Source organism: Cryptomeria japonica, chromosome 1 (assembly GCF_030272615.1).
Source record: "Cryptomeria japonica chromosome 1, Sugi_1.0, whole genome shotgun sequence".
Taxonomy (NCBI): Eukaryota; Viridiplantae; Streptophyta; class Pinopsida; order Cupressales; family Cupressaceae; genus Cryptomeria; species Cryptomeria japonica.
Genome location: NC_081405.1, coordinates 271,506,928 through 271,526,410, shown reverse-complemented (window position 1 = coordinate 271,526,410; position 19,483 = coordinate 271,506,928).

Here is a 19,483-nt window from a genome sequence, read left to right as displayed (position 1 = left end):
GGGTTAGAATTAAATCTAGGGCTATGGTTCAATTATTGTTAGATTATAGTTTAAATTGTAATTAGGGCTTAATTATAGGTTTGGAGCAAAGTTTAGGGTTAGGTTATGGTTAGGGTTCAATTGGGTCTAGATTAAGGATATTGTCAAGGTTAGGGTTTGATTATGATAAGTGGTTGATCATAGTTATGATTAGTATTAGATTTCAGTTAGGGTTATAATTATGATTATGAATCAATTAATTTAGGCTTAGGATTAAATTAAAGTAATATTAAGTTTAAGGTTAATATTGTAGGATTGTGAATTCATAAAACTTATTATCTTCATTATTATGTACAATTTTTCAATACTTCTATAAAATGTATAACTTTAAACTTTGTTCTAATAAAATTAAGGCATTTTAAAATAGCTTATTTTTTTTAATTACTTTTAAATTTTTTATAATTAACATAAAAGTTCTTTTTGACCTTGTTAAATTAATCATCATGTGTTATTTTTGAATATTTTATAACTCAACTAAAATAGAAAAATCACATCTATATGATAAATTAGAAACTTTTAATAATAAATATTTTTTATATCTTAAATATTATATAGCAATTTTTAAGTTTTTGTCTATGTAAGTTTGAATTTAGAAAAATTATATTTTTATGATAAAAATTTAGAAAAATAGAAATTTATCTTTCCAAATTGAAAATTAAGATTCTTTCATTTTTTTAAATCTTTGTCTAAATTGGAAATTAGATTATTTCCTTTCTTTTTAATCTTTCTATAATAACAGGTCTATGCAAAATTCTATTCACGAATGCACATGCTTTTAAAATTCCCTTTTGATTTATATGTGTAAAAAGGATTAATAAAGTTATATTGTGAATGCATTAATAGAAACTAAGTGAATAGAGTATCTTTTTAATTGTATAATTGAGAAAAAATAGAATTTAATCTAACATTTTTATTCTATTGTTCCTTTTTTTATGCAAATCACTTGAAGAAAAATAGAAATATATTTCATTTTTATTATACTATTCCTTTTTTTTTGTATGCAAATCAATTGAATTGTAAAATGAAAATACATTCTATTTATTTAAATCTTTGAATGCTAAATTTAAAATTAAAATTTAGATATAAATAGAATCTTTCTAAAAAAAATTAGATATTATATTTTTCTTTTTAATGCAAATCATTTCTAAGTTCTTAAATTAAATTTGTCTTTCCAAATTGAAAATTAAGATTCTTTCCATTTTTTTAATCTTTTTATAAATTGGAAAGTAGATTATTTCTTTTCTTTTTAATCTTTCTATAATAACAATCTATGCAAAAATATATATTAAAAATTTATTTTATACATTACCATGATGTAAAGATATATGAAATTTTCTATTTGTTTGTGGACAAGAATTCCATATCAATCCTTGCATTCTTTATTTACTTATTTTAAATTCGATTGGTTAAAGAGTAGTGGGACCGAAATCTCTAAGCGTTAATTTCACATCAATTCAACTATTTAGGTATTTATAATGCCATTTTCTTGTAACATTATTGTTCTCTTAAGCATAATCGATTGTTTGATTACCATTGACATGATTACATGTGCATGGCACTATTCACAGCTTAAACAATACAATCAATACATTATTCAAATATTTTATAGGTATCCTCTCTGTGTTGCCGTAACATCAGATCCTCTTCTTTGCTGTATGCCTTGATCCACCTCTTCTATGTCTACGAGATTCAAGTACTATGAATGGTCTTCTAGTTTCTACTTTATGATAACTCCTGTTAAAATCTTGATTAACATATCAATATGCAGAATGAACCAATGAAGAATGAATAAAATCTTGATTATCTATTCTCTAGAAAAATGCTTATGAACCAATGAAGAATGATTAAAGATTTGATCAGTATCAATATGCAAAGATCTCAATATGTAGCGACTAGTGTTGAAGACAATAACAGGGCTGGATTCGCTTACCTGAAAGCTTGTTGTTCTGGTGCTGGGATCAAAAACCTTTTTTCTCTCTTTTCTGGAGGATTATTATATAGCATGAAGGGTAGCAGTAACGTTACATTGCGTTACATTGAAGCAGAATGGCAATCGCAACCTGAACATTTACAGTAACGTTCATGCATTGGAGAGGAATGGCAATCGCAACCTGAACGTTTACATCTGCCATTTTCTTTAACAGTCCATGCATACAACGCATGGCCAGAGTTTCCGTTTTCTTTAGTGTATACACGGATGTCTTCACTCCCCCTGCTGCGACTGTAGGAACGCCTCTCGGCATAATTACGGGAAAAGAAGGATTTACTGCTTTGACGGGATGCATGATTTATATTTCAAGCATGGATCCACTAATGGCTTAATTCAAAAAGATATTAAATTTATTATTATGAGAAACAAGCATTTGATATAGTCTACTTTTCTCTTAAGTGAGAGGCGGTTAAACTTTAATTTAATTTAAAAAAAGCTTTCAATTTGATTTTTCCCCCTTAACTCATTAAGCTAGAATTTTATTAAAACCAAAAAATCTTGCTAATAGGGCAACGCATGTTATGAAGCAACAATTGTTTCAAAACATAGATAAGTCAAATATTTAGTCATAGTCTATAAATTTTTTTATGAATATTGTTTATATTATTGTTTTAAAAATATATTAATTAATAGATCTTTAGTGAGTTAAGTGGACTATATAAATAAGATATGATATAATATAATACAAATAATTTTTCTAGAATATAATATGGCAATACAATTATATAATATAAATAATTTTTAATTCAATGTCATTCATTTATTTACTTCGGTTTTTTTCTTGATTTTCATATTTTTTTAATCAATTTTTTAAATTCTTAATGAGGCTTAAGTTTAAGATAGAAAGAGAAGGATTTAATTGTCTTCTATTTTTATCAACTTTTTTTTACTATAGCATATTTCATGAGAAGAATGTTGGTCTTTTGTATTTTTTATATTTATTTGGTTCTTTTAAATACTATTTAAGAAATTTTTACATAAACTACAATAATGTTTAAACAAAAATATATGATTTTATTTGGTATCCAGATATAAGGGATAATAACAAATATTTCTCTTTTCAATATTAAAATTTATATATCATTTCTAAATATAAATTTGTGTTTATGGTATTTAAATTTATTTTTATTTAGAGTTTATTAGCCAGATTCTATTATAGAGTATTTAATGACCCACATATCTTAATTGTTTGATATCTTGGATTAGGCCACTTAGTTTCCTTTTCATTAAAAATTTAAATACCAAGTTCTAAAATTTAAATTTAATGACTACAAACATCCGTTTTAAACATTTTATGGGTCATTAGCACAATCAATTAAGAATCAAAGAATAACTTGAAAGAAAAATTAGATTATGAACACTCTAAAAATACATTCATCCATCTCTCCTCTATCTATCCCTCTCTCCTCTCTCTTTGTATCTCTCCCTCTCTTCTCCATATGGGTGTCTCCTTCTCTGTCTCCATCTCTATCTCATGAATCTTCCTCTTTATTTACGCATCTCTCTCTCACTCTTCCCCTCTCAATCACTCTCTCTCTCTCTCTATTGTAAACATAACATGAGCATGTTGGTATCTCTCTCTACCTCTCCTCTCCCTTTCTTCCTCTATCTCAATGTCTTTTTTATATCTCTTCCTTTCTATCTATCTCTTTCCTATCCCTCTCTATCTCTATATATTATCCCCTTGTCCCACTTCCCATGTAACTCTCTCTCTCTCTCTCTCTTACACACACACACACACACACACACACACACACACACACACACACATTTTATCTCTCTATATATTATTCATTTTCATATCTATCTATCCCTCTCTCCTCTATCTTTAACACTCCCTCTCCTTCTCCTTCTTTGTCTCTATCTCTATGTCCTTACCCCTCTCCCTCACTCTTCCCCCTCTATCTCTCCCTCTTTTTATACCTCTATTTCTCCCTCTCCCTCTCCCTCTCCCTCTATATCTATCAATCTCTTCCACTCCCTATATACTCGTCAATCTATCTCTCTTTCTCTCTATCTCTCTACCTTTATCTCTCCCTCTCCCTCTTCCTCTTTATCTATCTATCTCTTATCTCTCTCTCTCTTTCTATTTTTATCTTTCCCTCTACCTTTCTCTATCTCTCTATGTATTTCTCTCCCTCTTCCTGTCCCTCTATCTTTATCTCTATTTTTATTTACTCTAAACTAATCATACTAATGACAGGAACTTGACGCTTTGCGTCCTTGTTACTGTACGAAAAATGTTCATTTCCATCTACTTGCCCATTGCCCATTACTTAAAGAGGTTACAAAAATTACGAAGTCTGCTTAAACAATTCATAACCAAAATGTACCGGTCAACACAAAAAAACGTCATAGCATTTTAATTTTTCTTCTGGGTCTGTAATGGCTCACTCATCTAATAATCTTCCTTCTTGAATTTCAGATGCTTTTTTACGTACTTCTACATCTCTGGTCCCTTATCCTCAACTTTATACACGAGGCACTCCACATAAGGAAAGGCCTCAAAGGCTGCGTAGGCTTAGCGACATGGAGCCAATCACCATTACGACCTTTCAACCCTTCGCCAGGTTTGGCCATTGCGATAAAATCACCATTCATCCATCACACATTCTTTCATGACCCGGTGCACTTCTTCTTTTTCGCCCAACTACAAACACCATGCCAAGAATAAGGATGCAATGTCAATGTTCATTCAATACATGTACTCCGACTTCGTGTACTCTTTCCCCAACATCATGTCAACTATTTGCAGAAACATTGGGTCTTCAAAATTGAAGACATTCTTCAACCTTTCTTTTGAGATTTTACCCAAAACAGAAAGTTGATGCTTCCTTGTGATCGAAGTAAAGTTTGCTTTCATGTTTTCGCTCTTTGTAGCTTGACAACCACTTTGTATCACTCTTCTCACCATAAAACACCCAAATGGGGAGTGAAATGATATTTTCCGCCTCTTAATACATCTTCACACTATTTCCATTTCAAGAGGGGTAGGTTTCCTTTATTTCTCATTATGATAGTTGCATTCGGTTGTGTCTGATTCTATCCTCTCCTTGATAAGTATACTTTTAAGATCTTCCCAAATCTCTTTTGCTTGATTTTCATTGAATGTAGCCACCCACTTTGACATGATGTCCCATTTCATTCCCCTCTCGCTTCATATGAGAGGTTTTCAATTCTGAAAATGATGACAAATAATTTTTTTTAATTTTTATATATTTATTTAACTTCCATGTTAAGGCTTTGCCATTAATAATTGTATTAATAATTATTAATGAGTCTCCTTCTAAATGTAGCCTCAGGATCGCAAGTATTATTGCCATTTTAACTACCGATAGAGCAGCTTTAACTTCGATTCCATTGTTCATTCCATCCATTGACTTCTTTGCTTCAAAAGCTATAATGCTACCGGTCCAATCCCGAGCAATGTATCTCATCATTGACAGGCCCGAATTACCCTTCGACACCCCATCAAAATTTATCTTCACCCATCTACCTTCTAGCTTGATCCACATAACAATTTTGTTCAAATTATCATCTAGATGAACCTAGGAAGGGCCATTAACAGGTGGCACAAGGAAGAATGTTATCGCCACCACTATTGTATGGTTTCTTATAACAAATAATAATCTAGAATAGTATGTTCATGCACTCTACTTAAATGATAGGGTTACCATACATTAAACAACCTTTAATTGTCATATTTTACATTAGATTATCAATCAAGGACATAAACATGAGATGAGATTTGTACTATGTATACACTAAGAATTTCTTTGGGTTTCCTAATATGCTTTTAGGAATTGAATGTGTCATTAATTATAGATGCAAATGTTTACTAAATTGACATATAAACAAAATAATGAAAAATGTTGCTAGTGTCCTACAAATTACAACTTTAGATAAATGATAATTTCAACTAAAAATCTTATGCAAAATATCACATAACAATTGTTACATGAATAATTAAATAACAATTAAATGCAATGAATAATAACTAATATATAGTAACATTAATCAAACTAAATAATAATTTAGTATTGCACCTCAAGTGGGCCCTACATGGGTATGTGCACTCATTATGCAAAGTAATTTGCTATAGTCAACATGTAATGCCTACCAAAATACCCTAGATAAATATATCAATCTATCATGCAAATATAGAAAAACAATTAGGATAACTAATGCAACACATATAACTCAACTAACATATAACATTTACTCTCACATCATCTCCATAACTTATACATAATCTAGTCCTATACATTATCAAATCTAAACATGAACACATGAACATAAGTACGCAAGCGGAAATAATCATCATCACATAGATTATCTTTTCCCTAGGGTATCTCAACACCATTACTTAATCTAAACATAACAATAAGAATATAACAACATCATATCATCTACTTCATTAATCCTACCATCCATTTCTATTAAGAACACAAAGTCATACATTTAATAACCACCATGCAAACACCAATTTTACTCTATTTTCTTCCGAGCCAAAGGTTTTTTTTTAATCCCCCAAATCCAAATGTTCCTAATACTTAATTCCCCAATTGTTAATTACCGTATAAGCCCAAAAGATAACATTTCTAAAGCATGGCCATTTCACATACTTAATCCATACAAAACTAAAGCATAACTTTATTTCAATGCCATAAAATATATACATCCCACTAACACAATATCATCTAATAATCCATTATGAATCACGACCATCAAATATAAGAATAAGGGTATATCCAAGATACTATACATCTCATGAGAGTATTGCAAATATCCTATTACGAGAACCATGGTCTCAACTACCACATCATTATCTATCTACATATGACTACAAGAATGTCATCAACATTACAATATTCCTTTTACATCAAGATACATAGTTCCCAACTAAACTTATGATCTTCTCATGGTACAAGTTACAACATTGCCACTAATCCACAAAGAGTACATAATATCTTCTCAAGAATCCATGAACAATTTGAATAGAAAGAATCTACATCCACGCACTTGAGCATCCAACGAAGAGAGAATATCCCAATGGAACAAGGCATCAAACCACCCAACCATGTGGAACAATAAGGAACCACCCCTCATACTACGAAGATTGACACAAGATCTCACACACACTCTAGGTCTAGGCTGACACCTAACAACCAAAGGATACAACCCAAAACCACCATAAATGAAGAGTATTCACATGATCAATACTCCGAATCACATCATGAGGCTAAATCAAAAGCTCAAAAGATCCAAAGGCATCACATCAAGAGGGCATAAGGAAATAGGATCTAAATGTAGGGTAGATTCTCATCACATGCTATCATAAAACAATAAAGGATATCCAAGGTAAGGTGAGTCGAAGCTCCCTGTCCCGACATCCATGATACACATGCAAAACCGTTTCAACCTTTGAGGAATTCAAGGGACTTTGGTTTATCTGAAACACCAAGATCTTCCCAAACTCACTCCAGCTACACTAGCACTCTAGGTCATGAGATAGGGCATCAACAATCTACTTCTTATCTTATTAAGATGAATTACTACTACCCATCCCATCTAAGATTAATTATTAGGTTATCACTTGATTATAAAATAAACTCCCAATGAGTTATCCTGACGGTTCCTTGATACAAGGAATCCTAGCAATCCATTCCTCATGACCTAGATAAAATCTTGGAAGCCCACTCTCCCGAATCATGCTCCTAGACCTTAGGGTAACAACATATACATATGCAAGAACAAGGGCTATCCAAAAAAACATAACCTGGATAATCGAGTTTCCAACCACATTGTTAATCATCAAACATGTAAACAAATGTTGACCATCATAGACTCATAGGCAACATGAAATCACATAGCATCCAATATCCACAATAATCAAATATACCCAAGTGAGCCCAATACAACAACAACATATTATTCATCTTTCTTAACACATAAGAATACAAATACTCACTCTTAATCAATAAATCAATTCTGAAACATCTCAAGAAACTCAAAAGTATCAAAAAGACAGCCTCTGGATTGACAAAATTGAAAACAGAAAGCCAAGAAATGACTCAGAAAGCCAAAACTGACATAGAAAGCCAATATAATAGTCTGATGCATTCACAAACTAAAACAACGCATTAAATTAGCAGAGTAGGGTATATAATAAACAATACAACACTTATGTGAATTTCTGTAGTGCATTCACCAGAAGGTATAAAACATATGCACAAAGGTATAACACATAAACCAAACGAAACAACACAAACCATATGTAATCTAGCGCATTTACAACATTAGACAATGCATAAACCCTTTAGCATAGCGCATTCACTCTTCTAGCGCTTTTGCCAAATGATATAGCACATTCAACAAAGGGAAATATAATCTTAGAAAGAATAGAAAATAAAATGAAGATTACAATCTTAAATCAACACAAAACCAATTACGACCTACAAAATGAACTTCTAAAGCTTAGATAAACATGAGCACAATATGAAAAAATTAAATCTCAAAATCAATATGTGAAACAAGAATAAGGCCTCGGGTATTTCTCGGTTAGACGAGCTGAATAAAATATTCAAGTCCTCAATACTAAGGAATTTCTATGGGACATTGAAAACTAAATCTTCATAGGGATAATACAAACCAGTTAGCACAAATACATCCACATGCACAGAGACAACCCCCACTCACAACAATGACCAGCTAGTCCATAAGAACCAAAAGGATGGTTCCAGCAAACTAAATAGGCTCACAACATTTCATTTCTGGAAAGACTTCAGAAAACCAATAGATACAAAAACACAATCATAGCCAAAGCTTATATGCCATTTACACATGCATTTTCAATACTCATCAATTGCAAAACTTTCTCAGACACAAAGAAGACACTCCTTTCGAAATAAAATGCAAAGAAGGCTCAAGATCCTCCAACCTGGTGATTAGAAGTTATGGAAAGACAATTTGCAAAAGAAAGTCAAAATCCACAACCACTAACAAAATCTAACTCCAATAAATCCAAGCCAAGCTTCTCCAAAGCCAAATCAAATTTATAAAAAAATTATCCAACAATAATAGTATGCAGAAAATTTCTTCAATCAAGCAACCTCCCAACAATTTCAGAAATCCAAATAAATAGAAAATTAAACCGAAACTATGCAAATCCTTCAACCAATCAAAATAATCCAAAATAATATATTTTTTACCAACCATGCAAAATATCGAGATAGAATAATCTAAAATAATATTATTTAAACCTCCCAAATCTTACAACCAATCATAAAATAGGGTAGGTAAGATAAATATTTTAAATAATAAATAAATGAATAAACCAAATGGAAAAAGGGGAAATAAATAATAATAACCAATAAATAAAATATAAATTATAATGAAATAAATCCAATAAATCGAAAGCCCAATAATAAATAATAAATCATAAAATAATATAAATAAATGACTCTCAACAATTAAATCCACAATAAATAAATAGAAGGGCTTACCAATAACATAATTAAATCAAATTTAGAGAAAAAAATTTGGTTGCGGATGGCCTGGCGAACCTAGGCGTTAATTCCGAAGCTCAAACTATTTGGCATGAGGAAGATAATATTAATTTTAGTATTAAAGATCTCCTAAGAAAGGATAGATTCACGGGGAAAGAAGGACCACACAATTATGATAGTTGAAATAAGTATTTTATGCATTTATAGAAAGGTTATGATTACTTGGCAAAGTGGCAGAATCACAATCAAAGATATTAACACTCCACACACTTTGTGGGTTATCATTTTCAAAATTTTGAGAGACAATGGTAAGGAAGCGTTGAGCTTGCAGAAGAATAGAGGAGACATTCTAAAATTGAATATGGGTGGGGATCTAAGGAGGGAGGAACCAGACAACATTTCCAGATGGAAGGAAATGCCAAAAGTATGGACGAAGCTAGAAAAAGGGTCCCTAACAAATTTTATGGAGAACCTGGTTGATTACGATAAAGGAAGGGTTAATCTTGCAGTCTCCAAAATAATTGAAAATTGGAGTAACGGGTCTTTTAAAATCCATGGTGTGAGGTTCAAATTGGACGCGGGCCTCATTGCGACTATAACAGGTATGCCCCAATTAGGGCTCAATTTTTTTAGAGATCTTAAAGTTTCCAATAATGCAGTTAAACTTTTTCCGCGTAAGGAAAAGGAGAGGGCTAAAATAGGTAAAGCCACGGGGGGTTATTATGATGCCTCCAACATCAAGAAAATTTGGGGCTATGTGTTGAATGCTATCATGGAATACATAACAGTGGAGGGTCGTTTCACTAGGGCCCATACATATCACTTTGTGCTATTAAACCACTTCAGGCATGAGAAAAGGCTTTCCTTGCCCTACTATCTCTTCAGGTCTTTGTCGAGGTCTCTCAACAAACACATCAAGAATCCCTCGAACCTGGTGAATCATTATGGCCTCATTGAGCACTGCAAATTCCTTGCCATTCAGGAAAACAAGAGGTTGTCTACTTCTCCAGGGAAAAGCAAGAGAAAGCTGGAGGAAGGTGGACCCAACTAGCAAGAGTCAATTTAGAGCAAAAAAAAGCAAGAGCACCACTGGGATGAAAACCCAAGATGACAAGAATGACACAGGAAACTGGAAAATATGGCAGTGAAATGGAAACAGACGAGTCTGGAAGTGAGGAAAGTTGGAAAGATGAGGACGTGGGTGCAGAGGAAGATGAAGTTGAGGATGTGTCTGACCAAGATAGCCCAATTCACAGTGCTAGCTTAGGCAATGACAACATCTAGCCTATGGTGGAGAAGGATGATAAGGTTAATGAGGAAAAAGATATGGATTCTGAGAGGGAGAAGAATAAGGAACCCGTGAAGGAAACGACTAAGGATAGTCTGAGTAAGGATAAGGAGAGTGTTGGAGAAGGGTTATTCCTGGATAACCTCAAAAACCTTACCGAGGCTAGATTGGGTTTTGACAGATGGACATATGAATTTTTGAAGAATTTGGAAAAAAATGGGAAGCAGATGGATGAGAAAAGGAAGGAAGACGACAGGAACCAGAAGCAATGGAAGCAGGACATGGAGGAAAAAGCTAAAAAGATGGTAGCTCAGATAGACTTTCTGGAAGAAGGTAAAGTGGTACTGAAAAACATGTTGGGAATGATCCTGAATATCTTGTCTATTGTTACAAAGAACCTAGAGGATATTTCTAAGATCCTTGAAAGCTCTAGCTCTCCCAAACTGGTGGTGGACCTCGACATTGATGAAGATGCTATCGAGACTGGGAGCGGGGAAGCTATGCCTGGTGGAATGACAAAGAGAACTAGGGCGAGCGTGAAGAAAGTTGCTGCGGCATCTGCTAAGGAAATCCCTAATCTAAGGGATAATATCAAAGATCTGTATGGGATTAGCAATAACTTGGCTAATGCCCTGAAAAACATAAATTAGTTCCTTTTCTGTGCTTTGTCTAGTTTGGTTGGTTATCGCTGGTTTTTTGGGGATTTTTAGTTGGTTTTTATAGTTGTTATGCTGGTTTTTCTTATGTTTGCTCCTTTTGGTTTCTTAATGCTTTTATCTTGTAAGGATCTTTTGTAAAGGGCTTCAGGGCCCCTTCAAAACCTGTTTTTACCTTAATCAAAAACATGATCAAATCAAATAATATAAATGCTCAAATGGATGTTTAACCATAAAATAATAATAATATAAAACCACCAATTAAATATAAATCCTTAATAAAATAATCACACATCGATATTTAAATGTTGATACCATCCCTTAATTTAATATAACATTTTAAAACTTATTTACACCAATTAATTAATTAATAATTTAATTAACCAATAATTACAACTCCTCAAGACAACCCAACATAGGGTAACATAAAATACCACAAGACGACTCTAACCATGATACCAAGACTAATGGGATACCAACTAAACATAGAGTGTAGAATGGTATTTCATGTCACCTCCAATCAATTTTCCATTGAGATTAAGACACACTCAAACTTGTGAAGCTAGGTGGAGTTGATGTCTAGTACTTGCAAACTTGTCACCACCAAAGTACACACAACAACATATGTATATAGCATATTAAAAGAAATACCTAGACAAGTGAAAGAGAATCACAACATCATATCATGCTCATAATGAGTGGTATGACATTGTCCCCAACACTACCACAATAGTAGACAATCATGACAACCAAACACCATCGCTATCATCATATCCAATATAACCATGAACTGAGGTTGGGACATATTAAGATACCATCGAATCACCATAAATAAATATAAACCTTGCATATATGAGTGCATATAAACCACCAAATTTGAGTTCATCATCATATAGTCCCAAATACATAATCATCCACATAAAACCATAATGTCAACTGAAAATATGATATGTCTAGCATCAACTATAAAGCATCCAAGTCATAGATAAATCCATAAATATCTATCAAAAGCATCATAAAATAGTCTAAGCAAGTCTATTGATGCCTAAAGAAAAGATGAATCGGGGAGGGGCACTACATCCTCCCCCCTTGTCCCAGGCTTAGTCTTGGAAGCCTGAGAAGAAGTAGGGAAATAGCTCTATCATCCACACTGCATCCTCCCAAGTTGTCGAAGAATAATCATTTGGGTTCCATTGGACCCTTACCTGCTCCATATTGTGGCCCTAGAGGTTCAGCCCCTGACGCTGAAGAATGCAAACGGTCTCCAAAGAAAACTGCATGCCCTCTACTTTCAATGCATTCCAATCCAAAACATGGGTCACATCGAGAAAAAATGGTCTCAAAATTGATACATGAAATACATCATGGATGCGAGAGAAGCTAGGTGGCAAGGCAAGGTGATAAGCCACAAGACCAATCCTCTCCAAAACCTCAAATGGTCCAACAAAATGAAGTGCCAAATTAGAGCCTTTTCCATAACGGATAGGACTCTTTTGTGGACAAACCCTCAAAAATACCTTGTCACCCATTGAAAAGTGTAGATCTACACGATGAGCATCCACATACTTCTTATGTTTGTCCTGAGGTGCCACCAAATACTCATGAATGTGAGTAACCTGCTGCTCCATAATCTGCAACGTCTCTAAACCTAGAAGCACTCTATCCTGCAAATGATCCCAACTTAGAGGCATACGACAAGGTCGCCCATACAAAACCTAAAAAGGAGATATGCCAATCGGACTATGGTATCCATTATTATAGGCAAATTCCACCAAATAAAGGTAATCCTCCCATCAAGACTGTTGATCCATAACATACATATGTAGCATGTCTTCTAAAACCCGATTAACTCTCTCACTTTGCTCGCTTGTCTCTAGATGATACGCTGAACTGAAGTTCATTTGAGCTCCTAAATCATGTTGAAGAGAAGTCCACAATGCTAAAGTGAATACTGGATCACAATCTGATATAATCCGATGAGAAATACCATGGAATCTCACTATATCCTCCGTGAAAACTCGTGCTAATATCGCTACTGTGTAGTTATATCAGAGAGAAGTGTGCCACCTTGGTCAACCTATCAACAGTGACCATGATAGCATCATGATGACAAGAAGACATCGACAAACCAACTATACAATCCATAGATATGATCCCATTTCCAATCTGGAACCAAATTTGATTACAATAAACTTGTGGGATGTTGATGCTCTGCCTTCACACGCTGACACTCCAAACAACAAGACACAAAATTTTCTATATCTCGCCTCATACTTTCCTAATGATACAACTTTCGTAGATACACGTGCATCTTCTTGACACTTGGATGTGCAGAGTAGGGTGCACAATGTGCCTCTGATAAAATAAAAGCATGAAGTCCATCTGAAGGTGGAACATAGATACGTCCCAAGTGATGAAGAAGACCATGTGACCAATGAATAGTTTGTGAACCTCCCCTCAAGAGCTCTACCTGAAGCAATCTTCGCACTAACCTCTTGATACCAAGCATCTGAAGGGAGAGCACTAAGAATCCGACTCCTCAAATCCACGTTGAGGGTCATCATTGGTACCTCATGCCTCCCGCGACTCAAAGCATTTGCCACAACATTCTCCTTCTCCTAGATATACTTAACCTTGAAATTGTACTCACACAGGAACTACATCCACCGATGCTGCCTGGCATTCAAGTTTAGCTGAGTAAAGATAATTGCAAACTGCAATGATCACTATGCAGTTCGAACCGATGCCCAAGAAGAAAATGCCTCCATCTCATCAAAGCATGAACCACTACCGCTAACTCTAAATCATGAGTGGGATAATTCAACTCATGATCTTTGAGTTTATGTGACTCATAAGCTATCACACGACCATTCTGCATAAGAATTGCTCCCAAACCCTCCAAAGAAGCATCTGTGCACACCACAAAATCTCTTAATGGGTCTGACACTGCTAAAATAGGTGCACTAGTTAGACGCTCCTTGAGGATTCGGAAAGCTGCCTCACACTGGTCTGACCAAACAAACTTCTTCCCTTTCCTCTGAACAAAAGTAATAGGATGAGCAATATTTGAAAATCCCTATACAAACTGATGATAATAACCTGCAAGGCCCATAAAACTGTGAACTTCACCCACGTTAGTAGGTGCTAGCCAATTCACAATTGCCTGAATCTCAGTGGGATCCACTGTAGTACCCTCTCCTCAAATAACATGGCCAAGATACTTAACCTTGGTTTGGAAGAACTCACACTTATCCTGAATTGGCATACAATTGATTCTCACGAAGACACTACAACACCTGCCTCATACGCTCCTCATGCCCCTCTATGGTCCTCAAATACACCAATATATCATCAAGAAACACAAGCACAAATCCATCAAGATAAGTCCTGAAAACTCCATTCATCAAACTCATGAATACTGAGGATGCCCAAATGGAACCACTGTAAACTCATAATGTCCATATCTAGTGCGAAATATTGTTTGATGAATATTCGCCTCATGAATTCTCAATTGGTGATATATCGACTTAAGATCTATCTTAGAGAAGACCTTAGCATCCTTAATCTTATCAAAGAGGTCATCAATCCTCGGTAGAGGATAACGATTCTTCACCATCACCTTATTTAGCTGTTGATAGTCTATGCACAAGCAAAGAGATTTGTCCTTCTTAACAAACAACACTGGTGCTCCCCAAGGAGAAACACTAGGATGAATGAATCCCTTAGCCAACAACTCTTCTAATTGCAACCGTAACTCGCTCAACTCTTGAGTAGTCATCTGATAAGGTGCCTTGGGTATAGGATTTTCTCTAGGGACTAAGTCTATCCAAAAATCACAATCATGCTTAGGTGGCATGCCCAAAATATTGCTAGGAAACACATCTGAAAACTCTTGAATAATAGGATGATGACGAAAGAGATAATCATGACTCTCTACATCATCTAAATCTTTCACCCTCACTATAAACAATTGACAACCCTGTCATACACAATGCTTCAACTGCATTACAAAAATCATGCGAAGAGAAATAGGTCGTTGCACACCTACAATCTCCACATTCTTACCACTGTCATCAAGACACTGCACCCTCTTACCATGGCAATCAATCTTAGCATGATGGGCCTTAAGACAATCCATGCCCAAAACAACTCCATGGGGCCCCAAGGAAAAAACATGAAGGTCCACCGTGGTGGAACACTCTCCCAAATCCAATACACAACCATGCATAAGGGAATCCACTACCACCTTGGACCCCATGGCTAGCTCAACCTACCACCTATCGTCTTGTTTTTCCATCTCAAGCCCACATCGCTCTACTAAAGATGGAGATTTTAAAGAATCTGAAGCACCCGAATCAAATAGTACTAAGAAATAAATACCACCTATTCACCCGGAGTCTCCACAATTGTACCTTGATGCTTAGTCCGATGATTATCAACCACCGCAAATACACGATGAGATCTCCCTACATCTCGTACTGTACGCTCTGAAGCTGTTGGCCTTTGAACAAACACTTGAGTAGATCTCTGAGGATAATTTACTGCAATATGACCCTATTGGTCACAAGTGAAACAACCTCCTCTGCTAAACCCATGGCTAACTGAAGGTACACTGGACTACTGGAAACTACCTCTAATAGAGTTTTGCTAAAAATTTTGTGTTGGCTAAGTGGCGTGAAAATGACTAGCACGCTGCCTACTACACTCCTTATATGCTTGCGATCTCTATTTGTGAGAAAAACTCTGACTCTAAGAACTCTTCTTCTGTTGAAAGCATCCACCCTTAAATAATGGAGGGTAACTCCTAGCAAATCCTAATGCCCATGACTGTGCACCTCTCACAACTAATCATGAAGGTAGGGTACTGACAATCTGCACACCAAGAGTACCTCCTAAAGCCAATGTCTGATTCTCCTCAACCAAATGTGCCTTCTCCACAATTACCTCCATAGTCAAGTTTAAAAACCCGAACTCCCCCATTGATACAATCGTTTAAAAGACCTCTAACAAAATGTTGCACCAACATAACCTCATCATCCACGATCCCCGCATACTGCTTAAGCTCAAAGAACTTACACTCATACCACTCAACTCTCATGGTCAACTACCTCAAGTCATGAAACTCATCTGCCTTCCTCTGCCTCCAAAGATCTGACTAGAAATGAGCACAAAACTATTCTAGAAACAACTCCCATGAAATTGTCGCCATATCCAAGTGTAGCTTCTGCTCCTCAATACACCACCAAGTGGAAGCAAAATCACGAAGATGCATGATCGCACACCTAGCCTTGGTGTTACTACTATAAGAATGCATAGAAAAACACCTACCCATATCCAAGAGTCAAGTCTCTGCCTCCAAACCACTACTAGATCCATCAAAAGTGGGAGGACGAGACCTATGTGACCTGCTACAATTGCATCATGATCTGGTACTGCATCAACTCTCCTCTGAGGAAAACGCAAACACTCCCTCTCTCGGTCTTGATACTCAACTCTATCCTGATGACTAGAATGACGAAATTCCTCCTGCTGATTCTCCTCTTATCTTAGCCCCAAACGATCAAGAAGCTCCTGAAGCACATTAACCAATTGGGGAATTGCGTCACCGCCCTACTGATCTTGTTGCTGCTCCTCCTGGTGAGTCTCTTCTGAAACCTCAAGATGAGGATTCCATCGAGTACCTAGATGATGTCAACTGTGTTAATGGCCTCTACCTCTACGAGACATCTTGACTGGATGAGACACAAAACATCTATAAGAATAGATCTAGGGCTACTACTAACAAGAAAGTAACTAGCCAAAAAAACATCGAACTACTTTATTAACATGCACAATGGGCTCAAACATGAAACCAAAGTACCTAATGTATGAACATGGGCTCTGATACTAGATGTAATGCTTGCCAAAATACCTTAGAGAAATATAACCATCTAACATGCAAATAGAGATTTTTTTTTTAAAGATAACTAATGTAACGCATATAACTCAAATAACATAATATTTACTCTAACATCATCTCCATAGCTTATACATTATCTAGTCATGTACACAATCAAATCTAAACATGAACACATGAACATAAGTACACAAGCGGAAATAATCATCATCACATAGATTATCTTTTCCCTAGGGTATCTCAACGCCACTACTTAATCTTAACATAACAATAAGAATACAACAACATCATATCATCTACTTCATTAATCCTACCATCCATTTTTATTAAGAAAATAGAGTCATACGTTTAATAACCACCATGCAAACACCAATATTACTCTATTTTCTTTCAAGCCAAAGGTTTTTTTCTAATGCTCTAAATCCAAATGTTTTTAACACTTAATTCCCCAATTATTAATTACTATCTAAGCCCAAAAGATAACATTTCTAAAGCATAATAATTTCACATACTTAATCCATACAAAACTAAAGCAAAACTTTCTTTCAATGCCATAAAATATATACATCACACTAACACAATATCATGTAATAATTCTTTATGAATCAAAACCATCAACTATAAGAATAAGGGTATATTTGAGATACATTATACATATCACAGGAGTATTGGAACATATCCTATTACAAGAACCATAGTTTCAACTACCACATCATCATATATTTGCATATGACTACAAGAATGTCATCAACATTACAATATTCCCTTTACATCAAGATACATAGTTCCCAACAACACTTGTGATCTTCTCATGGTACAAGTTACAACATTGCCACTAATCCACAAAGAGTACATAATATTTGCTCAAGAATCCACAAACAAGGTAAATAGAAAGAATCCACATCCACGCACTCAAACACACAATGAAGAGAGAACATCCCAAAGGAAAAGACATCAAACCACCCGACCATGTGGAAACATAAGGAACCACCCCCCGTGCTATGAAGATTTACACAAGATCCCACACACACTCTAGATCTAGGCTGACACCTAACAACCAAAGGATACAACCCAAAACCACCACATATGAAGAGCATTCATGTGATCAATACTCCAAATCGCATCACAAGGCTAAATCAAAAGCTCAAAACATCTAGAGGCATCATGTCAACAACGCATAAGGAACTAGGATCTACATGTAGGGAAGAGTGACATCACATGTAACCACAAAACAATAAAGGATATCTTAGGTAAGGTGAGTTGGAGCTCCCTGTCCCGACATCCGTGATACTATTATCACTGAGGTTTGCACCCTAGTGACACATGGGACTACCTCCAGGTTGTGGGTACCCTATTATGGAAGTAGACCTCCAGAGAGGGCTGGTTCCTTTTGAAATCTCCTAAAACTACCAATTCTTTGACAAGGAAAAGGGATAGAGAATGCTTTGAAAATGAAATCCTACATTAAGTTGAGGTGATGCACCAAAATGTTTTATTTTTCTCTATTTTTAATTGGCTGATTACAACTATATCAATTAAGAAAATAACTATTGTTCACAACTTACCAATATCTAAGTGGACCATAAACATTTCATACGAAGGCAACTCGTCTAGCTTGCATAAAGATCATATGACGTGTTCATACAATATTGCTTGCTAAAAAAAGTTTACACACAACATATAACCTGATCAACACATAGAACTACTTACCAGAAGCATGTCATAGATGAGTTGAAACGAAAGGATGAAAATATCACAACAGATTTCATAAAATTTCATACAATATCATGAACTTGAGAAGATAGTATGTAGGAACAATAACTTTCTCATTGATATTGAAGAAACATTTGATTACAATGAATCAAAATGCTTCAAAGAACTCAATATATTTGAGTTACAAGACCAATATTTCCCTGTACATACAAAAAGAAAAACAAGAATTGAATGAAAATGAATTGCAAGTTTGCCTTTTATTGAAGTGTTGCTCCTACAATTTGAAATTCAAAATTCTAGCTCCTTTAGGTTTGATGACTCAGCTGGCTTGTTAAGTGTGTTAGCTGCTTTTTTGTCCCTTGAAATTAGGTGGCTAACTAATTGAAAATTTGA